This window comes from Theobroma cacao, chromosome 10 (assembly GCF_000208745.1).
Source record: "Theobroma cacao cultivar B97-61/B2 chromosome 10, Criollo_cocoa_genome_V2, whole genome shotgun sequence".
NCBI lineage: Eukaryota > Viridiplantae > Streptophyta > Magnoliopsida > Malvales > Malvaceae > Theobroma > Theobroma cacao.
Window position 1 is genome coordinate 15,525,720 of NC_030859.1, and position 10,431 is coordinate 15,536,150.

Sequence of the window (10,431 nt, forward strand, 5' to 3'; positions counted from 1 at the left end):
TCCTTATTGGCTCAAATTTTAAATATTTGACTTTTAATTCTTTAATTCTCCACCACACATTTCTCATGTTTATCCATTTTTATGATGAATAAAATCCCTTGGTCTTGACAAGTGTTGGGGGTGAAAATTTACCGATTTGCCCCCGGGGTGGCAAAATTACCATTTCACCCTTATACTCCAAATTATATCGGAATTAAAATTTTTCACTTCTAAACTTCAAATCATACTCCAATACGTAAATCATACTCCAATAAGTCAAATGGACCAAAAAAAATCTTTTCTAAAAATTTTCATTTTGTCCCCAAGTGGCAAATGACCATTTTGCCCTTAGATAGTGAAAATTCATGTTTGACTCCAAATTGATCTTCGAACTCCGAATTACCATTTTGAGTCATCCATGAACTGTGAAACTCTTAATTTCACCTTAAATTCCTATTTAAACTAGTTCGAGGCTTAATCGACTCAATGGTACCATTAGGGGCAATATCGTCTTTTAACGATTCCTCGAACTTTCTAAATCTGCAAACATTCTATTGAGCATGTAAATGACGTCGTAATTATTTTATAAAACAGGGTTTGACATGGACACTACGCCTCAACACAACATAAGAAGACTCGAAGTTAAACGAAATTTAGTTTTATCGTGTTTCGTGTCTTAATCATGTCAACACAGTTAAAACACAAAAATTTTTATGCCTTTTAAACATGTCAAATAGGGTTAATACATTTAAATCTGTTTAATTAATCGGGTTTAACTCGTATAGGTGGACACATTTATCAACCTATTTAAGTTTAATAGTAAAAGATTATTTTATTATGATAATGGATTTTATAGATGTCATTTATGTTGAATTTTATTATGTTTAATTATATTATTAACTTGTTATAAATGTTTTTATGATTATTGATTTTAAATTTAAATAATATAATTATATTTTCATTGAAAGTATTTAAATTTAATCGTGTATTGATTAATCACATTAATCGTGTTCAAATTAAATCATGTTAAGCCTTTAATTGTGTCATATAAAATTTAAATCTATATGTTTAATAAATGAGTTAACGATGTTAGATCGTGTTACATGATCATTCAATGTATTTGTGTACGTATTTCAGATCTTGACAGAATTAATTAATCATGTTATATCCATGTTTACCCATATAACTGTTAATACTTATGTTTATACGATAATAGTAAGACACAATAACACAAATTGTCAAGTCTAAAACAAATCCGTAAAGCAGCTTTGTTGGTTTTGCATTCTGATATATACAAATGGCGGGTTTGGCATTCAGATATACAGTTTGATCTATAAGGAAAGCAAAATCCATAAACCAGTTTTGCATACTGATATCTTACTCAAATAATTACAACCCCCTTACAATATGACCAATATTTCGACATTAGTAAGAAGAGCCTAACTTTTCATAAAGATATGAATGTGTTTTGACATTTAGTATGTTTGGTAGAAACTTTATACTATGTTTGGTACATATGCATGAATACAGCAATTAGCATGCATATCTTTCCGTACAAGATATTTGCTGCCTTTTTATAGTATGTTTGGTAGGAATGAAGGAAAATACAAGCCAAATAGTGAGGGAAGAAAAAAGGCAGGGCCTCCATCTTACCTTTCCATTAAACACAGTGCAAGTATTATGTGGTATCTTGTCAAATTTTCGATAGTGAAAAAACTATGAGAGCTAACTCCTCGTTAGTTCAATCCAAATATAGAGGACAGTTAATGCCATAAACTAGCCATTGCCCTATGACAATAGTGCCCATATAAGCAAGCTTGGAATATTAATTAGTTGAAGATTAATGACAGATATTTGATGAAAATGACTCTTTAGGTTAATAGAAGTATCCGATTAGGTTATAGGCAGAGCATTTGAAGATACATATGGTGATCTACATCCCTTGACCTGTAAAATTACAAATAAATAAATAACTAATCACCGAGATAAGATCCAAAGTAGTAATAGGTAAAGATGATGCTATTAGCGCTCTGACCATATAAAATGTTATCAAAGAAAATGGGAAAACAGTGGAAAGACCCATAAATTACCAGCTTTATCATTTAAAATGCTGTAAGCCAATGCATTAGAGCACAATAGAAAATCTTAATATTTTGAAGACAGTATGGTGCAAGAGGATGTACATACTACATAATAAATATGTGACTAAAACTAATAAAATCAAAATTTTAGTTTAGTTTAAAATGTGGATACAAGTTAAGATGACTGAATAGAGAGGTATTAATAGTGATACAAACTGCACACAAAGAAGACACCACTTAATTCAGCTGGACTGCTTCCCATAGAAATTTTGCATGTATATATTGCCCTCTTAGGACCAATTAAGTGGTACTTTTCTCTCTCCTACCCTCCCATCCCCACGATTCCCCCCCATCTTGTGTTCTAAGAACCATGCATCCTATATACTCTTATCCATGTAAATTATTCCAGTCAGTCTATCTAGCTAAACCCACCTCCAAAAGAGGGGAAAAATGGGGGGAAGGGGGAGGATTGCAGTGAGAAGGCATAGCAAATACAGTTTGGCCTTTACAAATATTATAGTTTTAAGGCTCAATTTACTTGCAACAAGAAAGTAGGAATTTGAATATACCCCTGCAGCAAAAGATTGACCTTCTCTAGAGTGCTCTGTGGAACAGGAGTGATCATATACAACAAACCTTTGAACATGTCAATCCCTCTCACAATTCCTAGTTCATAGAGGCAACAAGTAAGAAGAAATAGAAAAAATCAAGTTACCTCAATACTACTTTTAATTCTTGATGGGGGAGAGGGGTAGAAAAGTTCCTGCTGATATTTACCCGAGGTAAGCCCCACTATTGTCATGACCCGAAACTCGCATCGGGCCTGTGACAACCGCCGCAACGTCTTGATAGGTACTCATTACCCCGAATGCCGATCAAAACCCCGCAAGGCTTAGCATCAGCTTTCGCATCTCCCCGGTGAGTGACAGTTATTAAATCTCGCATTTCAAGAAATCATAAGTCGTTTCCAAATCAAAATAATAAAATATTATTTTCTAGCTCAGAGGGGCATTTTCGTCATTTTTCTTCAAAAATACCGAAACCCGCCAAAAACATGGTGTAAAAGCTAAATATGTTGATACATACTTTAAATCAGATAACTAAAGTATAAAATTACTTTTACAGTAACACGTGGGCCTACGTCTAACCAAAATGCATCGGAAGTTGAAAACCTACAACTTTTGCCGATTCAAGTCCAAATGAAAGTCCTTATCAAAGTCAACTAACTATGAAATTCTCCGAGCCTAAAATGTGAGGAAATGAGGGTGGTGAGATTATAAAATCTCAGAGAGTAAACAGACACCATCTAAACTATCTAAAGACGAGTAAATGGAGACGAATTAAAATATTCTTTTCCAATATATGTTTCATAACATGAATATTCAGTTTACTCAATTAATCAACATGGCTTATATATCTCACAAAACTTGGCTCCTGCCAAAATCATTCTCGCGGGTACCTTCGTCAAGGTATCCCACTGAGATCTTCAAGGCTGTTAAATGTCCTATACCCATAAACATGTTTTCGCATCTGACACACAGCCGTTCATTGGCGTTGGTTGAGTTTTACTTTCACGCAGTGGTCCACGTGAAGTGCACTCAAATCTTTACCTCAGGAGATACTTCATCCAACATCTCCCCTCGGAGGTAAATATATAATTGGGTTACCGTGCCCCTCTCATAGGCAGTCCACGGAAACCCCTACCACTGCAGTGACTATGAATTATTTTATCTATCACCTGATTTATAAAATCTTTTTCTGCATGATATGACAATTTCTCGCAACCTAGCCTCTCAAGGCTGAATACACAGTACAAATAATTCTAACACCAAAATCAGTTTAGCCATTCATGCTCATTTATTGTCATAAGCCATTCAATTTAAAACCATAAATTTACAACACAAGTAGGCAGTCTCCAATTACTCTATTTTCAAATCCAGTATTCAATTTTTTAGAAAATTTATAAAATCATTTTATAAAATCACAGTTTCTCTTAAAACATAGTAATTTACCATTTAAAACCCATTTTCTATAAAATCACACAATTGTATAAAACTACTCTAGATAATTAAGATGATAATAAGTTTACTCACAGTTCTAGAAGTCGATGTACTCCTAATCCCAATCTTCAAGCACAATCTTTGTACTTTTACCAGTGTAATTTACTCACCACCTATCCACAATGTACAATACATAATTCACCACGTTAATGCTTGACCATTATAAAATCAATTCAGGCTCAGTGTATATGCATGATATGATATGCAACTTATTCGACTACCGCTTAAATGCGGTACTGACCTAATTCGGCCTATTACCCGATTAAATGACAATTGTGTCCGATTTGGCTCTAAATCACTTTATTTCATTTCTAATATCTCAATTCACTAAATGCAATTCAAATAACATCAATTTCAGCATCAAAACCCTCCCATTTCTTCATGAAAAAATTCGGCCATTATAGTGCACTAACATCGTGATTTTTCCTACTTAATTTTCTCACCATTATTCATCATTTTCTAAGCCATTTCTCTTGAAATAATAACAATCTATCACCCACACACATCAAGGAAGATTCGGCCAATGATGATTCATGGGGAAAATGGATTCTTTTCTTGTTGTTTTGCTTCTAAATATGCTAAACTAACTAAAAACACCAACATATCTTAAAATCAATTTAATCCAACATCTTTCTCTCTCCTTACCCATTTTGACCAGCCATGAATTCATCATGAAAACATGTAATTTAAGCATGGAAAATAAGGAGAAATGCTTAAGGAAAATAGATTTCAAGCTTAAGTTGAAAAATCTTACATTTTTCACTTGTTTTCCTTGATTTTCCACACTTTTTCTCTTGAAATTCTTCACCTAGGGTTTGTTCTTCCTTTCTTTCCCTCTCTTCCTTGCTTGGCCGAATATTTGGAGAGATAATGGGCTGATTTATGCTGATTTTTAAGTTAAATAATAAAATATCCTAAGCTTGACACATGGCATGTTTTCATTGGTCCAAATTTTAAATATTTGACTTTTAATTCTTAAATTCTCTACCACACATTTCTCATGTTTATCCATTTCCATGATGAATAAAATCACTTGGTCTTGACAAGTGTCGGGGTGAAAATTTACCGTTTTGCCCCCGAGATGGCAAAATTACCATTTCACCCATATACTCCAAATTATACCAAAATTAAAATTTTCATTTCTAAACTTCAAATCATACTCTAATAGGTCAAATGGGGCCAAAAATATTTTCTAAAAATTTCCATTTTGTCCCCAAGTGGCAAATGACCATTTTGCCTCTAGATAGTGAAAATTCTGGTTTGACTCCAAATTGATCATCGAATTCCGAATTACCATTTTGAGTCATCCCTGGTCTGTGAAACTCTTAATTTCACCTTAAAATTCCTATTTGAACTAGTTTGAGGCTTAATCGACTTAATGGTACCATTAGGGGTAATATCGTCTTTTAACGATTTCTCGAACTTCCTAAATATGCAAACATTCTATTGAGCATGTAAATGACGTCGTAATTATTTTATAGAATAGGGTTTGACAACTATGCTCTTATTCACCTCGCCATCTAGCCCATCTCATTGACAGATTTTCTATTTGCTAGTTTAAAGATAGTGATAAGTTTTCACACTTCATTTTCAGGATATTTCTAAGACCGTATATTATTCTATAAAGATTTTATCTGTATGTGCCACAAAACTGCCTACAATATGTTGGTGGTTTGTTTGTCATGGAAGTATGAATTTATATGTTTATATCCTATTAATTTACCATAGATGGATAGCCATAAAGACTTCTTGACTTCTTCCAATAAAATGGATCTAAAATTTAGGGAACAAAAGACTATGCAAATCAAAATAATAAAGATAGAGTTACTGATGATCAAGCAAATCAATTGAGGTTGTGTAACCCAAACCTACCAAGACCAACACAGTAGGGTAAACTTTCAAACTCCTCTGAACTAACAGCTAAGCCAACAATAGTTGCATTCAAACTGTAGAAAATTTCAGTGCTTAGGACCTAGAATAAAAGGCAAACCATTATAAAAGGAGTTTACTTGTACAAAATCAATTTTAGTATAATATACAAAAGTAAGAGAGATGCTTCAAAATGTTTATATTGGCTGTGCAATCATCGCTAAGTTTTTCTTAACATTATGTAATGAAAAAAATTAATAGAGTAATGGAGGTCTTGTTTCTTGAAACACAGAAGTAGACAAAGCTTCCAAAACCGCATCAAGCATTTCTTTTTTTTTTGGTAAATGAAGAAAATATTATTATGAGGAAATGCTGTCAAACAGGGCCACGCAAATAATACAACCAATATGACTGGCCCCACATAGTGAGAAAAGGCTAATATGTTGTTCTCAAAGGAAATTTTATTGTGAAAAAAAAATCATTTAATGATATCTAACTTGGCAATGAAGATGTCTGATTTTGATACTTGATATTGGAACTTCATAAGGAAAATGAGAAGTAAGTGCATATGCAAGTTCTGTGATTGTAGTAATAGGCTTATCATTAGGAAAAATCTGCCTGAAATAAGGCATTATCCATAAATCCCGTAGAAGGCGAGCATCCTTATGTACTAGAACTCTACAAAAAATAGAAATTAAGGTAAGATGTAGGAAAGCAAAGCTACACCTCCCAAGAATTATTCATGGTTTTTGGCAAATATGCACAACTTTTTACAATAACATAACATATAAAAGGGACAAACCTTCAATCTAGAAGAATCACTAATTTAGTATCAATAATAATCATAATAATAATAATCATAATATAGTCTTGATTGCATAATCAAGAAAATGTGTTTGCAAATGAATTATTGGGGCAAGTAGTCTTATAAATTCCAAATTGCAAGTTGATAATAAACGTACATGTGACTATCTAGTTGATGCATCTATTAAAATCATAAAATATATAAATAATCCACATGGTGGATGTATGGGTCCACATATATCATCCTAAATAAGTTTAAAAAATGTAGAGGATTCCGTCCCAACTTTAACTGATAATGATATTATAATTGATTTACCTTGAGAGCAAGCAACACTTGAGAATTCATTACATTAAAAAATCTTCTGGTTTTTCAATGGATGATGATATGAATTTTCAATAATTTTTCACATCATTATTGATTCGGGATGACCTAACCGGTCATGCCAAACATTAGAATTATTAGTAAACTTCTGGTTAATTATAATATAAGTTTCAATAATTTTAATATTTGTGTAATGCAATCCAAAGAATAAAACGAGTGATTTTTCTAACACACACTTATTACTTAAGATAATAGATGTAATATGGAGGCATTCAGTGTCTCTTTCATTCTTGGTCTCAATATGATATCCATTCAAACGAATATCTTTAAAATTTAATAATTTCTTTGAGACTTAGTAGAAAACAATGCAACTTTTAGTATAAACTTTATTCCTTTGGGTAGTAAAATATTTGCTTTTTTGGAGCTTTCAATTAATCTTGTACTATTAAATATTGTTTTGACATTGATTTCTTCCATTGTTAAGTGGGAAAAATATTTCTTGTCTTTAAATATAGAGTGCATTGTAACAATACTTGCTAGACATATATTTGCATCATTGATCTTGGATCCAACTAGATGAACATTCATATTTTTCTTCAATAAAATAAGATATATACAATAAGAAACTTACAAGTTAACATAAGAGAAGATTAACTATATAATTTATTATTAAAACACATAATAAGAACATATCATTTAAATATAATGAAAACAAATAAAAACATCTTTACAATAAAGTTATACTAAAACATATATATCAACAAAATATTAAGAAATATCATTTTTAGATATTTACACCGCCATTGGATGATCAATTCCTCTTTCAGAGTGGACAAGAAAATCAACAACATCTAAATGTGTTATATCAACTTGACCATGATTAAAATTATCTTGAACAAAATTTGTTTCAATATATATATATATATATTATATTAGTTGTTAGTAATGCTTGATAAAGTTTAACAAGATGTTTCGACATACAATAAGTACGCACCCAATGGCCTTTCATGCCACATCAATGATAGACCTTTTCTACATTACTTTTATTCTATCCACTTTTGACTTTTTCTTACATCTTTTCATTACACATCCACTTTTGTTGGGTAAAAATATCTATCCATTTTTTGTGGGTAAAAATATCCATTCACTTATTGTGGGTAAAAGTATCTATCCACTTTTGATGGGTAAAAGTATCCATCCATTTCTAATGGTTAAAAGTATCCAACCACTTTTGGTTGATTAAAAGTATGTATCCACTTTTGGTAGGTTAAAAATATTCTTCTTATTATTAAAATAGTGATTAGTGTAATTATCACAATTGCAATAATTATGGTGACCTTTTTCATGTTTATGATCATAATTATTAAATGATGTCTCATTTACTTCAGGAAATGGACGAGATTCATAATTTTTCTTTAGTAATTTGTTATTTTGCTCAACCACAATAATACATAAAATCCAAAACAAAATGTATTTTTAGATACCCAAAGTATAAGTATTTTTCACTTGTTACAAAACAGATATTAAATCACTTACCTAGTTCGCTAAAGTGAAAACACCAAAAAGATATTAAGTCACTTACCTGATTCACTAAAAAGAAAAATCAAAGACCAACCATTAAAATCTTTTGTAGCTTGAAGAAATAGAACTTCGACTTTAAGATTATGCTAAAATCTAAATGATACCAAAACTTAAGAGAATAAAGAATTATGTTGATAACGTGTTATAAAAAATAACTTGAAAAAACAACTATAAGAGAAAATATTTAGAGAGAGTAAGAAGATCTTATTTAAATGTATATTTACAAATGAAGTGAAGGACCTATTTATAAGTTAAAAACCCCTTATCTAGATAAATTTATAAGATAAAGATAATACTTAAGGGATTTGATTTGGATGGATTAAATCTTAATCTTAACCCAATCTAATCTACATTGAAATCTAGATACACATAAGCAAATATCATATTACACTTCTTGTGTTTGGCTTGTTACATTATTTGACTTGGTCTGAATTTCTTGAGTCATAACATAATGAACATTCACACATATATTCATAATAAAGAAAAATTAAAGAGCTATTTAGCTCAATCTTAAACATGTGTATCTTTTGATAAAAAAGTGAGTTCAAATCTCTCTTTCAAATTTAAAACAATGAGTAATTAGAGTGTATAAATATGATTCTAGTGTAGACATATTTTTCTGTTCGAAATCATTTTTGTAAATTTGAAATTTCAGTTTAGATTAAGGTCATTTTTTATAATTAACCTAATTTTTAATTTTAGATTGTTTGCACTTATTTTTGTTTTGGTTGTAATTAAGAGTCTATTTGTTTTGACATAAAATATTTTTTGAAAAAAAGTTTGTAGCACTTATGCTTATTTGGAAGACTAAAAATGTATTTCATATGCAAAACATTTTACGGGTCAATAGGAAAAAGACTTGTTAACCATGTAAATTGTCATACGCCCTGAGGGGCATAATGAACTACTTTATTACCTAATTAACTTAATTAACTACTTCATGAAATAATTACATAATGTACTATAATTAGTTATATCATTAATTAGTTTGTTTAATATAAATAGTTTCTTAATAAATCAATTTTATTACTTATTTTAATACAATAATTAAGTAAATTAGATAAGCAATTAATTTAATAATTGAATATAATAAGTTACTTAATTACTTAATTAATTACATAATTTAAAATAATTAGTTACTTAGTTAATTACTTAATTTAATATAATTAGTGAATTAGTTTGTCAAGCCTGACCTTATAAAATACTTTTCATGTCATTCATATGATTGACAATATACTTGCATACTTGGAAAGCCCTGAAAGAAAAATCGTTAAAAGACGACAATGTACCAAATGGTACAATTAAGTTAATTTAAGCCTCGAATTAGATCAAATAGAGAATTTAAAATGAAATTAAGAATATCAAAGTCTCATAATGGTTTAATATGGTGATTTGGAGTTCGAAGATCAATTTAGAGTCAAACCGAAATTTTTACTGTCCAGGGGCAAAATGGTCATTTGCCACCCAAGGACACAATGGGAATTTTTAGAAAAGAATTTTTTTGCCCCCATTTGACTTATTGGAGTATGATTTAAGTATTGAAGTATAATTTGAGGGTTTGGCAGTGAAAAAGTTTAATTTCGGTGATTTTTAGAGTGTAGGGGCGAAATCGTAATTTTGCCACTCGCGAACAAAATTTGAGATTTTGAGAGAATTTAGATCAAATTTGACAAATTGGAGAATGGTATGAGTATAAGGGATGAAAAATATGTCTATGGGCAATTTTTCAATTTTT